The 15,202-nt window shown below is 41.2% G+C and overlaps 1 protein-coding gene across 3 annotated transcripts in view; it reads left to right on the forward strand.

Moving 5' to 3' along the window:
* FHIT (fragile histidine triad diadenosine triphosphatase) overlaps nt 1–15,202 on the forward strand; it is a 1,404,433-nt gene that overhangs the window by 1,218,023 nt on the left and 171,208 nt on the right. The window lies entirely within an intron of this gene.

The following is a 15,202-nucleotide window of genomic DNA, read 5'->3' on the forward strand; positions in this document are numbered from 1 at the left end:
AATATATGGTCTTAAATGGGATTCTACCCAATAAGACTTGGGAAGTGGCAATAGAGGCCAAGGACCCAAGAATGGCCATTGCAGAAACTGAAGACAAATGAATTACAATGATTTTCTTTTTCAAATGGAATCCGGCAGAAACCAAGTGTCCTTGTGATTTCTGTCCTGTCATTTACCAGGGCACTAAACATTTCCATGCAGATACAGCCAAGAAGTTCCATAGGAGATAATCTAGAGTGCCACCAGTGGAAATCAAGCAGATTGATATGTGATTTTTTTTTTTAGTCAAATACTACATTTAATTTCAAAACCACTTTGGAACTCAGCTTGTCTTTCCTAATAGCATTTATTCAGGATGGAACTTTGAATTAGGGTCAGCAGAAACCAGGTTGGTTGAACGATGAGTGTAATCCCTGTGGCATAAGCATTTAGCATTTAACTTACTACTTCCATCCAAAGATATAAATGTGAAACCACTATAAAGATGAACAGCAAGAGCCAGGTGATCTGCTCCTAGGACCTCGTCTACATGAGAACCTTCAGATGTCTGGGTGGAGCGTGTAGCCTATAATGCATATGCTGGTGTAAAGTATAAGAAGATAATTTCAGTTTAACTACTTCTTTTAGCCAGGAAAGGGCATATATGTTCCCCACATGTAAGTGCTGATCTGATGGCAGTGGGGCCCTGGAGTGCTTGGTTGGAAAGGGCTTTGAGGCTATTTCTGGATACATCAAGGAAAAGTGCTGTGATTGATTAGTAATGTCTGCCACAGGTATCAAATAGGAGAGAGAACCCATTTTAGCCATTTATTTGACGCCCCTGTTCTAACCCTTTGAAAATGATATTTGAAGTACATTTTACAATTTTGGTTGTTTGTCATGTGGCTCTACCTCTGTGATAATTCCCACCTGCTTTCCATCAGTCAGAGAGAAACTTTTTTTTTTTTAATTTGTAGAGAGTTTTATGCATCTTTTTTGTATTTATGGGGTTTCTTTATAGTAACTGGGTATTAAAATGGCTACTCAGACCCTGAAAATAAAGAATGAGAGGTCAGCCATTAATAAGAGACTTATAATTCATTTATCTGGGACTCACTGGATCCTTTGAGGTGACTAGTGATCATGTTGTTGGGGCATCTCTCCCTGTCTTAGGCATCCTGTGTTTTCCAAGGGCCGCAGCTGGCTTGTGTAGAATAGACATGCTCTAATCACTGGTACCTAAGTGCTGATCTATGGACCAATTGCTGTAAATCTCAATTCCTAGGAGGTCCTTTCCCTAGAGATACTGACCCAGTCTATTTTAGAGGCACATAAGAATCAGTAATTGTGTGAGCATAAGAAAGTCCCCAGGAGATTCTGATGCATGGCTAGGTTTGGGAATAGGCTTTCTCCCAAATTTGTGCTTTCTCAAAACTATACCCTATAATATTTTAAACTGAACTCATTTTCATTGGATGTCGAATATAGTTTGGGGTTAGTAAGGGCTTAGTTCGAGTTGGAAGAAAATCAGAATTATGGAGTAATTATAAAGAGATGCGTTTTGAAAAAATACAAGTACTGATCCTATTAGCATAAACTAAGCTTAATAAAATGTTGCCAAGTACGGGCTATTTTAATGAATAAATTAGCACATGATTTATATACAAGTGAATATTGCTAAAATGATAAAATGAAAAGTGCTTGAAAACACTTTTCTTAGGCTGAACTGTCACTTTGAAATCTTGTTTATATTCCATACGTGCTTGTGAGAGAAGCTGCAGGGCTACGTTTCAGCCCAGTCTGAGACACAATGTCCAAGGCCGAGGTTGGTGTGTGGCTTTCTCTCCATCTTACTCTTTTGCCCTCTTGTGCATGCTGTCCCAGTGTTTCTAGCCCCACAGGTGAAACCACACATGTCTGTACCTCCTACCTAATAGGAGAAGCTTCTCAGGAAAAGTAATTGCTAAAGGAGTTTGTTTGTTTGTTTGTTTTTCCGATTAATTGCTAAATCATAGGTACCCACCAAGGGAGATGGTGGTATGAGACCTGAAGATATTGAAATTTGCAGACAGGCAGAATTAGGTTCAAACCCCAGTGCCACTTACTAACTGTGCGACATTGGACAAGTCACTTAAACCCTCTGTTTTAATTCCCTTTTCTTTACAATGCAGGTGATATATAATATATACACTTCAGAAGATGGTTGCATGGAATATATGACATACTGTACATGAAAAGGTTATTATGATTGGTACATACTAAGCATTTATTAATAAGTAGCTGTGTCTGTTCTCATTACCATTATTAGTTTTGTTTTTTTAAAAACCAGCAACAGTGGGTGAATGGAGAACATGGATTTGATGCCAGGTCGTTGGATGCCCCCATGCAGCCCTCTTTTCAAGGGTCAGATTTCCAATCTTCCCTCTGTCTTAAACGGCTCACTCTGAGATTCATCTTCCTCTTTGTACAAAAATATGTCTGCCGTTTGAGTGCATAATAAGATAATGTCTAGAAAGCATCATGAGAAACATGAGGCATTGCACAGGTGTTACTGGTACAAGACATAATGGACATTAGACTGAGTGATCTTAATCAGAAATGATGGAGTGACCAGGGGCAGCATTCTTTATTCTGATGGGAGCCCTCACTCCAGATTATGCATCTCTCCGTGAAATACAACAAACAGACTGCCTGGGAGGGTGGGGAGTGGGAGCAGGGACAGCAGGAGACTGAGCTCCATAAAATGTAATTGTATTCCTACTGCTGCAGAAATAGAAAATGATGCCTGGAGAAGCTCTAGGTTATAAATTGGCTCGGAATGTTGTGTTCTCCCTGGGCCCTGTTTTAAGAGGGATGGTGGCAAATCGGAGAAGGTTCACAGAAAGGTGATTGGGATGACAGAGCCTGGAAACAGTTACCTGGGGAGTCACTGAAGGCGAAGATGTGTTGTCTGAAGCAGGGAAGGCTTGTAGAGGGAAGGCGGTGACAGGGTCACTGTTTCTAAATATCAAAAGGCTGGCAGGTAGAAAAGGTATTAAAGATGTTTTATGTGGCTCCAGAGAACAGATTGGGAACTCTTAGGCATCGAGGAGGCAAGTATCAGTTCCACATAACAACAGGTCAAATTGGGAGAAGCTTCTGAACACTTAGAGTGCCTTGCGAGGGGGTGAGCTTCCCATCGCTGGACCTATGCAAGCACAGAGTGGCTGGCCGTGATTCCTCAGGAGGACTTCTCCATCCAGTTCTTGGATCAACAACATGGTTCTGTGATTCCTGTCTTTACATATGTAGCCATTTGATGATTACCTCCATTTTTAAGTTCTGCAAGTTCTGTAACAAATAGTGTAGCATTTTTGTTGTTGTTAGTATGACAGCATTTGGGTTACTGCCTAATAAAATATATTCTTTCTTGTTCAGTTCATGGAAATATAAGGTATAACTCTTTCTTGACTTATATGAGATCACTCTAATGAGTTTTCTCATTCCCAGCCTCCTTCCTGCTTTTCCTCCGGCACAGTGTTGCCCATTGAGGTTCCATGGGCTTTGTTTGCCTCCTCATGTGTGTTTTATTTTACTTGTGAAGAATCTTTTAATGACATGCTTTATTTTGCCTGCAACATATTTTTTAATGACTCTGGATGCTATTAGGCATGTTACTCATTCTCTAGGTCACTACCACTCTGTGTCTCTTACCTGGCTTGCCTCACTTGTTTAATGACACCTGCTTAGCTCTTGAAGGCATTTGAGTTTGAGATCCTTGCCTATTTCATGGGTTACTCCTCTCCTCTCTACCACTCAAATATTACTAGTCCCCAGTATCCTCCATCCAGTCTGCATGCCGCTCATCTATAACATCCCTTTCACCTGCTTGCTTCCCTGTTTGCAATGCTGTGACCCTGGGTGAGTTCCTTCAGTTCAGTAGTGGGTCTGCCCAGCTCCCCAGCTCCTCTTAGCCTCATTCTCTCTCACCACTTGCTTTTGTCAAATTCTCGTGCCCACCTCAGGGACTTTGCACAGGTTGTTTTCTTTGCCTGTAACTTCTTCCATCTTCTCTTCCCCTTCATGTGGCTTCATACCTGCTCCCAGATGTCAGTCCAAGTATTACCTCCTCAAAGAGTCCTTTTTGCAGATCCTCCCCCACCTCATCTAAGACAGCTGATCCCCTATCCCCTCCATGTTAAGGCTGTCATATGTCCATGTTTATTTCCTTCATGACATTTACCACACTTGAAATAACTTATTACTGTATTACTCAGTGCCTGCATTTCCAACTACACTGTAAAGCCATGAGGACAGGGACCTAACCTGGTATAGCATGGGTAAATAAATCTTTCTTAAGTGAATGAATACCTAAAAGAACAGAGCACTGAAATAGAGGAACTTGAAATTCCCTACTAGTCCTTACGTAATTTAAAAGGAGAGAACATCTTGCTTTTCAGAAGGTCAATTTATTAATTCGTAGCTACGTTGGGTGAGATTCTGACATGGTGATATCTGCCATCTGAGGTTTTAATGGAGCATTGATGGAATGAAGTCTGTTGGTCAGAAATCAGTGGACGGAGGGCTGCAACTTGTGGCACATCAGAAGGGCTTGGTGAAGTAATTATCAACCTTGTCTGACTGCTAAGCAAATCCGGTAGGCACATGTCAAAGCTGGTAAGAAACTTGCCTCCCCCAAACCCAAACGTGCGTGTCTGTAACAACTACAGATATGGGATTTGATGAAAACAGCCACTAGAGTTTCTCTTCCTTTCTTTCTAACCTTGATTATCATTTCTGAGTTTATCTTAATCTGCTCTTCCTCCAGCTCTCTGTCCTGAATTTGTCTTTATGCATTTTGTTCAATAATTTACCTTATTTCAGAGGATTCGTCTGTCTTCTCTCCCTCAAAATCGAGTTCAGACTCCATCCTTTCCAAGGCAGAATCTCTTATAAAGCCCTTTCTCTATGGTTCTCCGTGAAGATCTTATTATATGGTGCTCCTAAACCCTTTCTATATCTCTGTTATTTAAGTTTACGTGAATTACTTGAGGCCTTCTCTGAACTCAGTGGCCCTCCATTATCTTGACAAGTTGATGAAGATTATGGTGATGACATAAATGTGTCCTTGGACAAGAAAGCACGTACAGCTCATGTGGGGGATGGAGAAACCCCTTGCCTAATGCCATGGTACATCATCCCATTAACTCAGTAAGGCTTCCCCTAGCTGTGTCCCAAATAAGCGACTCTCATAGCTGTATTGGACAATTCATTAAATGCTTATGGGTGACATCGAACAGTTGTGATTGTGCACTGTATATAAAAGCCATTACTGACAAAGGAAGTGACTATTATTAAAGCCAATGGGACTAGCAATCAGCAATTGGAAAAACTCAACCATGAATTTCATAGACAGAGCAACTGTGGGTTCAGGCACATCCTGGGAAACAATTGCTTGGCTAAACACAATGCATGAACAAAATCAATTTGCTAAAATGCAGGTCACTTGGCCCTGAGGGCTGGAGAAAACTATTGCATTGTTGATTATATTTATTGTTGAACTTGGATCTCTTTCACACACCATTTGACAATGGGCTCAAAGTCCATGGGTCCCCAGTTGACTCTCCAAAAGGGAAGGGATGTTTCATTGACACAGTTAATTAGCTTGTCCTCATACTGAGGGATGAGTTTTACAGTGTTTAAGAATCTCAGATTGAAAACTTTATTACCTCTTGTTAAGAATAAAGTTAAAGATGTCTTTGGCTCTTCTTCAACTCATGAGAACTTTTAACTCAAAGAAGCTGGGTGTGATATAACCAACAAATAATATATAATAGTGGTAATTTAATGATCTGTGACCTCAGGTTCTCATCGAGTGGATCTCCAAGTGCTCTTTCGATACCTGTTTTAATGATAAAAGAACTTGGTAGACATCTGGTTTACCCTTACCTGTATTGGATTATTACTCAGTTCAATCTCTATGTCCTTTGGAAAAGAGGAAGATAAAATTAGCAGAGTAGAATTTATCTGGTTAAAAGTTATTCCCACGCATTTTCCCTAGTAGAGATAAGAATTCAGGGGGGATGTAACTCAGATTAGTCACGTTTCACGGAGTCTACACATTTGGAATGTTGAGGAGTGTGGAGAGCTATAATGGTGGTAATGGTGGGTGGGCTGGGGGCCTCCAGAGAAAAGTTTGAAGTCAGTGGACACTTAAGAGGGAAAAAAAGAATGAAAGAAGGCAGAAAAATAGCTGATGGTGAGAGGACAGTTGTCTGTAGGATGAGCCTCAAAGCAAAGAATGCCACCTCTGTGGTTTTTCCTAGAGTTAGCTTCCAGAGAGCTGCCACCCTGGGTGTTTTCCCAAAGCTGCTCTTCTCTCTCATCTGAATATGCTCAACTACATATCAGTGAGAAATAAGAAAAAAAAAAAAAAAAGAGCTACATGTCAGTCTATCCATAGTACCAAGTAAAACCACTCCATCAAACAGCTCTACGTGGTCCTCCCTCATCATTTTCTAAAAAAAGGCTTTGTTGTGTGCACTCCACGGTGAATTCTCTCTCCAAACAGACATATTCCAGCAGAAATCTATAAGGTGCTTGCTGGTAAGGTGGATAATACCTGCTCCAAGAAGTTGCTGTTGCCAGGGTATCTTTCTGTCTTTCTGCCTGTTTCTCACAGTTCTGTTCTCAGTCACTGTTAATTGTGTCAAACCTCAATTAATATCAAGACTTAAAGATTGGGCCATTTGTGTATTTTTTAAAAATCTTAATTAGGTTCATAATCATGGTTCTTGGCCTAGCTGTCAGTGAATGGTCACTTAAGAAGAGTGTCTAAATGTTTTGATAACTTTGGAGCCTGTGATCCACTAAAGCAAACTATCAAGATCTCCTATAAGAAATTTTTTTCAAATCCATTTTATTTAGAGAATTGAGAGTGTGGGGAATAGGGATAGGAAAAAAGTCACAGGAGGAATAAGTTATGAGCAGAAATGGACAAATACAGCAAGAAGAAACAAGATATGGATTAAGCATTGACACATTTCTATCAATATAAATTATAACAGCCTGAAAGAGAAAAATCCCCAAACATTTCACTTGCTCTCTCTTTTAAAGAAGAAAAGCAAAATAAGCAAGAGTTAGAGGCAAAAGGAAGATAAAATTAGTACAATTTTAAAGCCTTAAATCATTTGAAAAGACTTTTGCTTTTCAATTATCATCTGTCATTCATTAGACAAGAAAGATAAACTTATTTCAAATAACCTTTATAAATCCTGTTACCCCTTGGCTTAGAGCAGGGCTCATTCTTTGAAACTATCACGTCTTGTGCATCAGCAGAGATTAACAACAGCCTTCCGGGACTTCTCTGGTGATGCAGTAGTTAAGAATCCACCTGCCAATGCAGGGGACACGGGTATGGGAAGATCCCACATGCCATGGAGCAATTAAGCCCGTGTGCCACAACTACTGAGCCTGCGCTCTAGAGCCCACGAGCCACAACTACTGAAGCCCACATGCCTAGAGCCCGTGTTCCGCAACAAGAGATGCCACCGCACTTAGAAGCCTGCGCTCCGCAATGAAGAGTGGCTCCCACTTACCACAACTAGAGAAAGTCTGTACACAGGAACGAAGACCCAATGCAGCACCCCCCACCCCCAAAACAGACAAACAAACAAACAATAGGCCTCCAAGTTGCCTGCTTCAGAGAACACACATAGAGCCCTTGAAACATAGGCTAGCATTTGGAATCCTAGCTTGGGTGCCCACAACGTGGGTGTTCTTTTGTCACCATCGGGTTGCAGCTATCATCAGTGTCCCCAGTTTGTACATTGCACATTGTGTTGTAAAACAGGACTGCCCAATAGAAATAGAATGTGAGTTGCAGAGTTAAAAATGTTTAATAGTCACATTAAAACAAGTTAAAAGAAATAGGTGAAATTTATTGATATCATTTTTAACCAGTATAACCCAAATATTATCATTTCAACATGTAACTAACATAGGCCATTACTAGTGAGATATTTACATGTTCTTTTTGTGTAAGTTCTTGAACTCCAATGTATATTTTACTTTTCCAGCACTTCTCAACTCAGACTGGCTACATGTGGTTAGTGTCTACCAAATTGGGTGGTTCCGTTACAGAATTTATTCAATGCAATTAGCTTCATTAGTTTTCATAAAGTGTAATTTGATGTAAAACCTCTCAGTTTTTTCACCCTGGCCCTCCAGATCCAGAGGAGAGTAATTTACTTTCCCTGGTCCTGAAAATCATAACATAGAAATTAAGTCATTAAACAATTGGGTTAGGTTCCATCATCCTTGATCAAGACCTTGTTGAAGTTTTAAAGATGAGATGACCTCAAAGATGACCAGAAGGATCCCTCTACACAGAGTTTACTTTTTTTTCTCTCATCTTTTTGCTACTAATTTCACCAGGGATGCACCCAAAGTAATCCATGAATTTTGGAGGAAATATAAGCCACCATTTTAATCACTTTTTTTTTTAAATTTACTTTTTTTATTTAATTGGCTGTGTTGGGTCTTCACTGCTGTGTGGGCTTTCTCTAGTTGTGGAGGGCAGGGGCTATTCTTGCTGTGCTCAGGCTTCTCAGTGCGGTGGCTTCTCTTGTTGCGGAGCACGGGCTCTAGGCGTGCAGGCTTCAGCAGTTGCGGCACATGGGCTCACTAGTTGTGGCTTGCGGGCTCTACAGCACAGGCTCAGTAGTTGTGGCACATGGGTTTAGTTGCTCTGCAGCATGTGGGATCTTCCCGGACCAGGGATCAAACCCATGTCCCCTGCATTGGCAGGTGGATTCTTAACCACTGCGCCACCAGGGAAGTCCCTTAATCACTATTTCTGAAGATTGTAATTTTTCTATAGGTGGCCCAATTGAGCATTATTCACGTAGCTGAACTTTCTTGTTCCACTTTTGAAAAGAAATACATTAAATATCCTTTTGAGTTAATATTGTCTAGGGGTTGAGTCTGGGGCTCTGACTCCACGCCTGGTGTTCATTCTCACCTCTGTGTTTTTTGTACAAGTTGCTGAACTTTTTCTGTATCTCAAGTCCCTCATCTGTAAGATGGGGATTGTGATGGGACTGCTGTGATAATTAAGTGTTATTACAAGCAAAGCCCTAAAACAATGCCTGTGGACAGTTAATGCTCAGTAAATATTAGCTTTTTTAATGTGTGTAATTGTTAACGTTATCATCAGCATCACCCTGAGTGCCTGGCAGAAGCATCCTAAGGAGCTGGTGGGAGTGAGTGAGGGGTCTGACTGGCCAGAGACCACCTTCTCTGGAGACCCAGGAGATTTTCCAAATCCAGAGAGCACATTCAGGGGTTCAGCGTCATAACTCGTGACTGTTATCATGCATGCCTGTGCGTGAGAAGTCTTCACACACATAGCAGCTTAATAATTTGTGAGCACATTAAACTTTTAAGCTGCCCCAAGTATGCAATCCACACTATCCAGACATTCAAACACAGTGAGGAAATCTCTTCCAGGAAGAAGAAATTCTGACTTAGGGTTTTATTCTAAGTCTTTTCAAATTGCTTCATGGCAAGCAGTTCTTTTTAGAGATTTTTATGACCTCCTGATTTAGAGGAGCAAGTTAAGAGATGCCTGATTTTCTTTCTTAAAAATAGTCTATAAAAGGTTCCTACCCCTGTGTAGCTCTAAATTCTATGCATTGAGTCAATATAGTAAATTTATTACAAGTTCTTTAATGTTGAATTTGCTATTGAAATCTCAGTGCCTTTCATGTTTTCCATATTTAAATGGGGAGGAAAAAATCCAATGCCATTAGGCTAACAGTAACAGACAACAGGTTAACAGTAATAAACAATTCTAGTTCTTAATCTTTGTTCCTAGGGAGAGGACTAGTGAAAAAACAGTACAGAATAAAATTATTATTGTTATTTACTGAGTCCACAATGGGCTGAAATCTGTGCTAGGTGCTATGCATACGTTACTTTAATCTTCATAAACCTTACTGGATAAGTATCATTAATTCCATTATATTGAAGCTAAACCTCACAGAGGGTAAGTGTTTGCGTTACCTTTTAACCAGCTGGTGGCAATGCTTGTTTATACTAAAGTCAGTTTGACTACAAAGCCTTTGGTCTCAGGAAACTATTATCTTCCCTTTTATGGAAAACTCCACGATAATGAGATAAGTGATTTTTTTTTTAGAGATTCTGCCTTCCAGTGCTAAAATTTGAACAGTTTCTAGAGCTCTGTTCAACCTTAAAGACATTTACACACACTTACACACACACACCCCGACCCCCGCCTCACATCCTAGAGTTCCACTAACCCAGAACACATGATTGTTAATCAAGTATGTAAGACTTAAAATGTAGGAAACTGGCATTTTCCAGAGTTAGACATGTTCCTGCTTTTAGGATCTAACCTTCCAGCCCCCAGCTGGGTACTTTATTGTAACTCCTTTTTATAGTTTTTTGTTTATTTTTGTTTTTAAACACAAGGAAGTCATCAACACACTCTAGCGAAGCTTCTACAACTCCCAAGATCATCCTTTCTGAGCTGGTTTTGTGGACTGAACCTCTTAAATACTTTTGCATGCCTTACAGTGTATTCATATCGTGATAGCACGCTAAAATATTTAAAAGGAAATTGCTGCCCCCCCTTTTTTTTCCCTCAAAAAGAAACAGTCCTTGCTTACAACTCTCAATGGACCATAAATATCTTCTAGGCCAGCTGCACCGGTACCTGTTGGAAATCCTTCTTATATTAGCAGTAACTAAGGAACTCATAGAATATTCCCTTTGCACTGACATGAAACCTTGTTCCAGCATCTTCTTTTTCTTTTTGAAGAATGTTGGTTCTTCTTAGAAACTCTTTGGTTATTGAAGAGGAATTTGCACATTTGGGTCAAATCCATGCATGAACTTCCAGCTGGCTTCTCCAGTAATCTTGGCCATATCAGTTTGTTGCAGGAAGGGGGACCCCTTCTAGGGCCTGAGAGTGGGCTCTTGTCCAACACTTGGAAATGAATTGTCTAAGGAGACACACATGCTGACAAAGCGAGAGACTTTATTGGGAAGGGGTGCCCAGGTGGAGAGCAGGAGGGTAACCGAGCCCAGGAGGACTGCTCTGCCGCGTGGCTCACAGTCTCAGGTTTTATGGTAATGGGGTTAGTTTCCGGATTGTGTCTGGCCAGTCTGGCTTAGCCCATAGTCTGAATCAGGGTCCTTCCTGGTGGCGCTCGCTTCTCTCAGCCAAGATGGATTCCAACAAAAAAGACTCTGGGAGATTGGTCGTCTCCTCGCTCTTTTGGCCCCTCCCAAGTTCTCCCAGAGGCAGCACCATGTTCTTTATTGGGACCTCCTGTTGTGAGACACCTCAAGCAAGCAGGCCTGGGCAAGGCAGGTGGTTTTGGGCAACAGCTCCCTAGCAAGCGGATGCGGAAACAGAGGCTGAATATCTTTTAGCCACCTGAAATGAGCTGAAATAAGCAATCTGACTTGTCTTCTTAAACCATTTTTCCATCCACATGGTGTGTCTGCCATTAACCTTCCTTCCATGGGGCACTAGAATAGTTCCGTCTTTCAGAACTCATCTCAAAACCAAGAGCGTGAGGAGCTTGAAGGGGTTTCATCTATTGGTGATCTGGTATAGGGCTGAAGTCGACTTCGTAAGAGAGGTTAGATGTCATCAGCTGGTTATACCGTCCAGTGGAGAGGGAGCATGCAGTGTGATTATGACATTAGCATGCTGGTGAATTAATGCATCCAGTGAAATACAACATGGAGCAAGGAGTTATGTTTACTGCCAACAGATAGTAAGAAAACTGAGGCACGTAAAGACCTAGTAACTTTTCTGAGGTCACAGAAAGAGTAAGATGCAGGCCTGGGATTCATCTTTAGGCTTTATGTTCCCAGAGTCAGAGTTCTCTTTTATTCTGCAGCCTCTGTGAACTCCCAGAGGTGTTCACCTTTGTCCTTTCTACCTCCTCACACCCAATAATCCCGCTGTCTAATGGAGAATGTTCTCAAGAGCTATTTGTTCTGCTGAAGCCCCAGCCCTCTGAATTCTGAGCCCAGTTCTCCCCTTCTTCAGCTCTATGGCCTTTCATCATCTGCACTGCCCTCCTCCCGCCCCACTGCCGCACATCTTTTTTTGGGTCCTACCTTCCTTCCTGTCAAAACCTCTCTACAATGATGTATGTCAATCATTGCTCAGTAGAACTGAGGAAAAACAAACAAATCACAAGACCTCTTCTCAAGAAAGAACCTGTACCTTCATTTTGATGACAGTTGTTCACATTGTTACATTTCCTGAGATGACAAAGTATTTTTCAAACTAGCAAAGCCTGAGGGGAAAAGAGTGGGATTTTAAAACTGAACTATCAGACCTTAGTCTAGAGGTGAGACTTTGCTGGTAACTCCAGAATCAAATCACAAAAGCTGGCTCTGGACTGTGTACCTGTCTTTGGAATCTACCTGAAATTAGTTTGCCAAATGGCCCATGAGGGCCTCATCGGCTGTCTAAGACAGACCAATCCAAGATGGAACAGTACACGTGCACCTTCATATTTTGGAAAGGTGTCAACACCCTGCCAAGAGAATAGCAGCTATTTCTATTTTCTCCCCTTCTGGGCTCAAAATGCTGTTGTCTGTATCATAGTTTCCATATTATCTTAGAGCATGGGTCTATAAAACTTGTAACACTTATGTATTTAATTTGAAAAGTCTTTACCTGGGAAATAATTTAAATGCCAAATAATAGAAGAGTGTATTTTAATGGTATATATTCATATATATGAATGAATATTTTAAAATATTTTTAATGACATAAAAGATTGGAATGTAATATTAGGAAAAGTGTGGTGTATAAACCATGAAGAGCATGGAAACATATGCACCTAGTAATTAAAAGGGATTGTGGCTGGATAACAGAATCATAGATCACTCCTGTTTCTTTCTTCGTACTCTTTGGCCTTTCCCAAAGGTTATGTAGTGATCAAACAATAATTCTGTAATGTAAAGAAAACATTGAGTCATTTCTTAAAAAGCAGATTTGCTATGTTCTTTTTTACTCATTGATGGAGACCAGTGGTGAACAGAAAGACACTGACTTTAGTTTTGGAAAGGACCTCATGGGAGATAGTTATGTGTGACCTACCACTTAATTTGAAATACCCAGAGAAAGGGCCTTTTGGGGACTTCCACTCTCTGACTTGTTAGGAAAAATATATTCCTCAGGATAACATTTTCCCTGACTTCCTGCTCTGAGAGGCAGGGGAAAGGACACCTTAAAATAGGCACTCATACTGATGTGATACCCTTCAGTCTCATGTTCCCTGTTCATCTTATCTTGTCTTACGTTTCCTCTCAATCATGAAGTCACCTCTTAAATGTCTGAGGGTCATTTGAGTATAAAAGTTCTTAATTTCACAATCACCAACTTGATTACAAAAATGAAATGTTCTTTACTCCACAAATTTAGTTTACTTTGGGGCTGTGACAGCAAACCACTTCATCAGCCCAGGGTCACATTTTGCTCTGCAAGTTCAGTGTTTTCTCGGTCAGTTCAGTCCCGTAATTCAGCCTCATTCTGGTGTATGACCTCTCTACTTAGCATTCTGGTTCCCTAAGGCTGTTATGAACAGCATGTCAGATGAGGCGGACAGGGATTGTGTGGTCCTTGGCTGTTGTTACTTTGACATCTAGTGTCCCAGCAATCTGCCTTACCTGGTCCTTGGGTGTCTCCCTGGTCCATGCTGACACCCATAAGGAGGGCAATCATCTTTTGAGGGTTGGTGAGTATTGGTCTCTTGCATCCCTGAGGTGTCCTTGGTCCTGATGTGGCCTCTGGTCTCAGCACATGAAGGGCACCTACTCTGTGCCCTTTGCCAGTTTTTTAGTATTCTTCTCATGGGCACAAAAATGTCTTTATGTTCTTCCACACTTTCCTGAGGCCTGCAGGAGCTTGAGGGCCTTCATGTTGTCACTACAACCCTTCCTCTCCCTCTTTGCAGAGTTGGGTACTGTCAGAGTTCTAGATGGGGAATGCAGAGTACAAGTCCACTCTCCTCTTGGATTCCCAAATCCAAAGGGAAGGTTTTGTAGGGGAGCACAATTTGCCACCCCAAAAACTGTCTCTGGCATGAGGATTAATTTAGGTTGATGAATTTTAAGAAACAGAAGACTAAGGATGTCTTTCTTCTTCCTTTCCCCTTAGCTGCCTGAAGAATTTAGATAAAGGACCTGTTCTTGGAATAGAGCTATCACTAGCTATATCTGCAAAGCATATGAGCAGAGTGTGGTGGGAGAAGCCAGGCAAAGCCCAGAGATCAGGGTCCACTCTGTGTCCCATTGTCTCTGCCTGGCCCCCCAAAAATCTATTTACCAAACATTTGCTTTTCCATATTCATGTGAATTGCCTTCTTCCCCTTTGAAACCCCAAATCATTACCCCCAATATCCTCTTTTGTTTTTAGCTGAAGATAGTATTTAAGGTGAGGATCTGAGCCATTTTAGCAAGTTCCACAGTTTTCCTAGGTCTCTCTCATGTATACGTTATTACATTTTTGTTTGATTTTTTTTCTGTTAATCTGTCTCATGTCAGTTTAATTCTTAGACCAGGCAAAAGAACCTAGAAGGGCAGAAGAAAATTTCTTTCTCCCTGATAGTTTGTAAGTCACCTGTGGAAGGCAGAACCATGGCCTCCCAAGGTTGTCTGCATCCTAATCTCCGAAACCTACAAATCTGTTACGTGACGAAGAAGAAGTAAGGTAGCAGGTGGGATTAACTTTAATCAGCTGACTTGAAGGTAGGAAGATCATCCTGGTTCGTCCAGTGGACCTAGGATAATCACAGGGTCCTTAAACGTGGAAGAGGGAAGGAGAAGAGTTGGTATCAAGAGTGATACAGCATGAGAAAGAACCGACTGGTCATTGTTGGTCTTAAAGATGGAAGTGGACCCTGAACCAAAGAATGCAGGCAGCCTCTAGAAGCTGGAAAAGGCAGGAACACAGATTTTCCCCTAGAGCCTCCAGAAGGAACACAGACCTGCTGACACCTTAATTTTAGCTGGTTGAGACTCATTTCAGACTTCTGGCCTCCAAAACTATTAGATAATAAATTTGTGTTGTTTTAAGCCACTAAGTTTGTGGAAATTTGTTATAGCAGCAAATATAAAACTAACGTATCAGCAAACCTCAGGATTCAGCCTGGGGTTTGGGGGAAGAAAAGGAGTAGAGAGTACTGCCCTA

The sequence above is a fragment of the Hippopotamus amphibius genome, chromosome 13 (genome assembly GCF_030028045.1).
Source record: "Hippopotamus amphibius kiboko isolate mHipAmp2 chromosome 13, mHipAmp2.hap2, whole genome shotgun sequence".
NCBI classification, from domain to species: Eukaryota; Metazoa; Chordata; class Mammalia; order Artiodactyla; family Hippopotamidae; genus Hippopotamus; species Hippopotamus amphibius.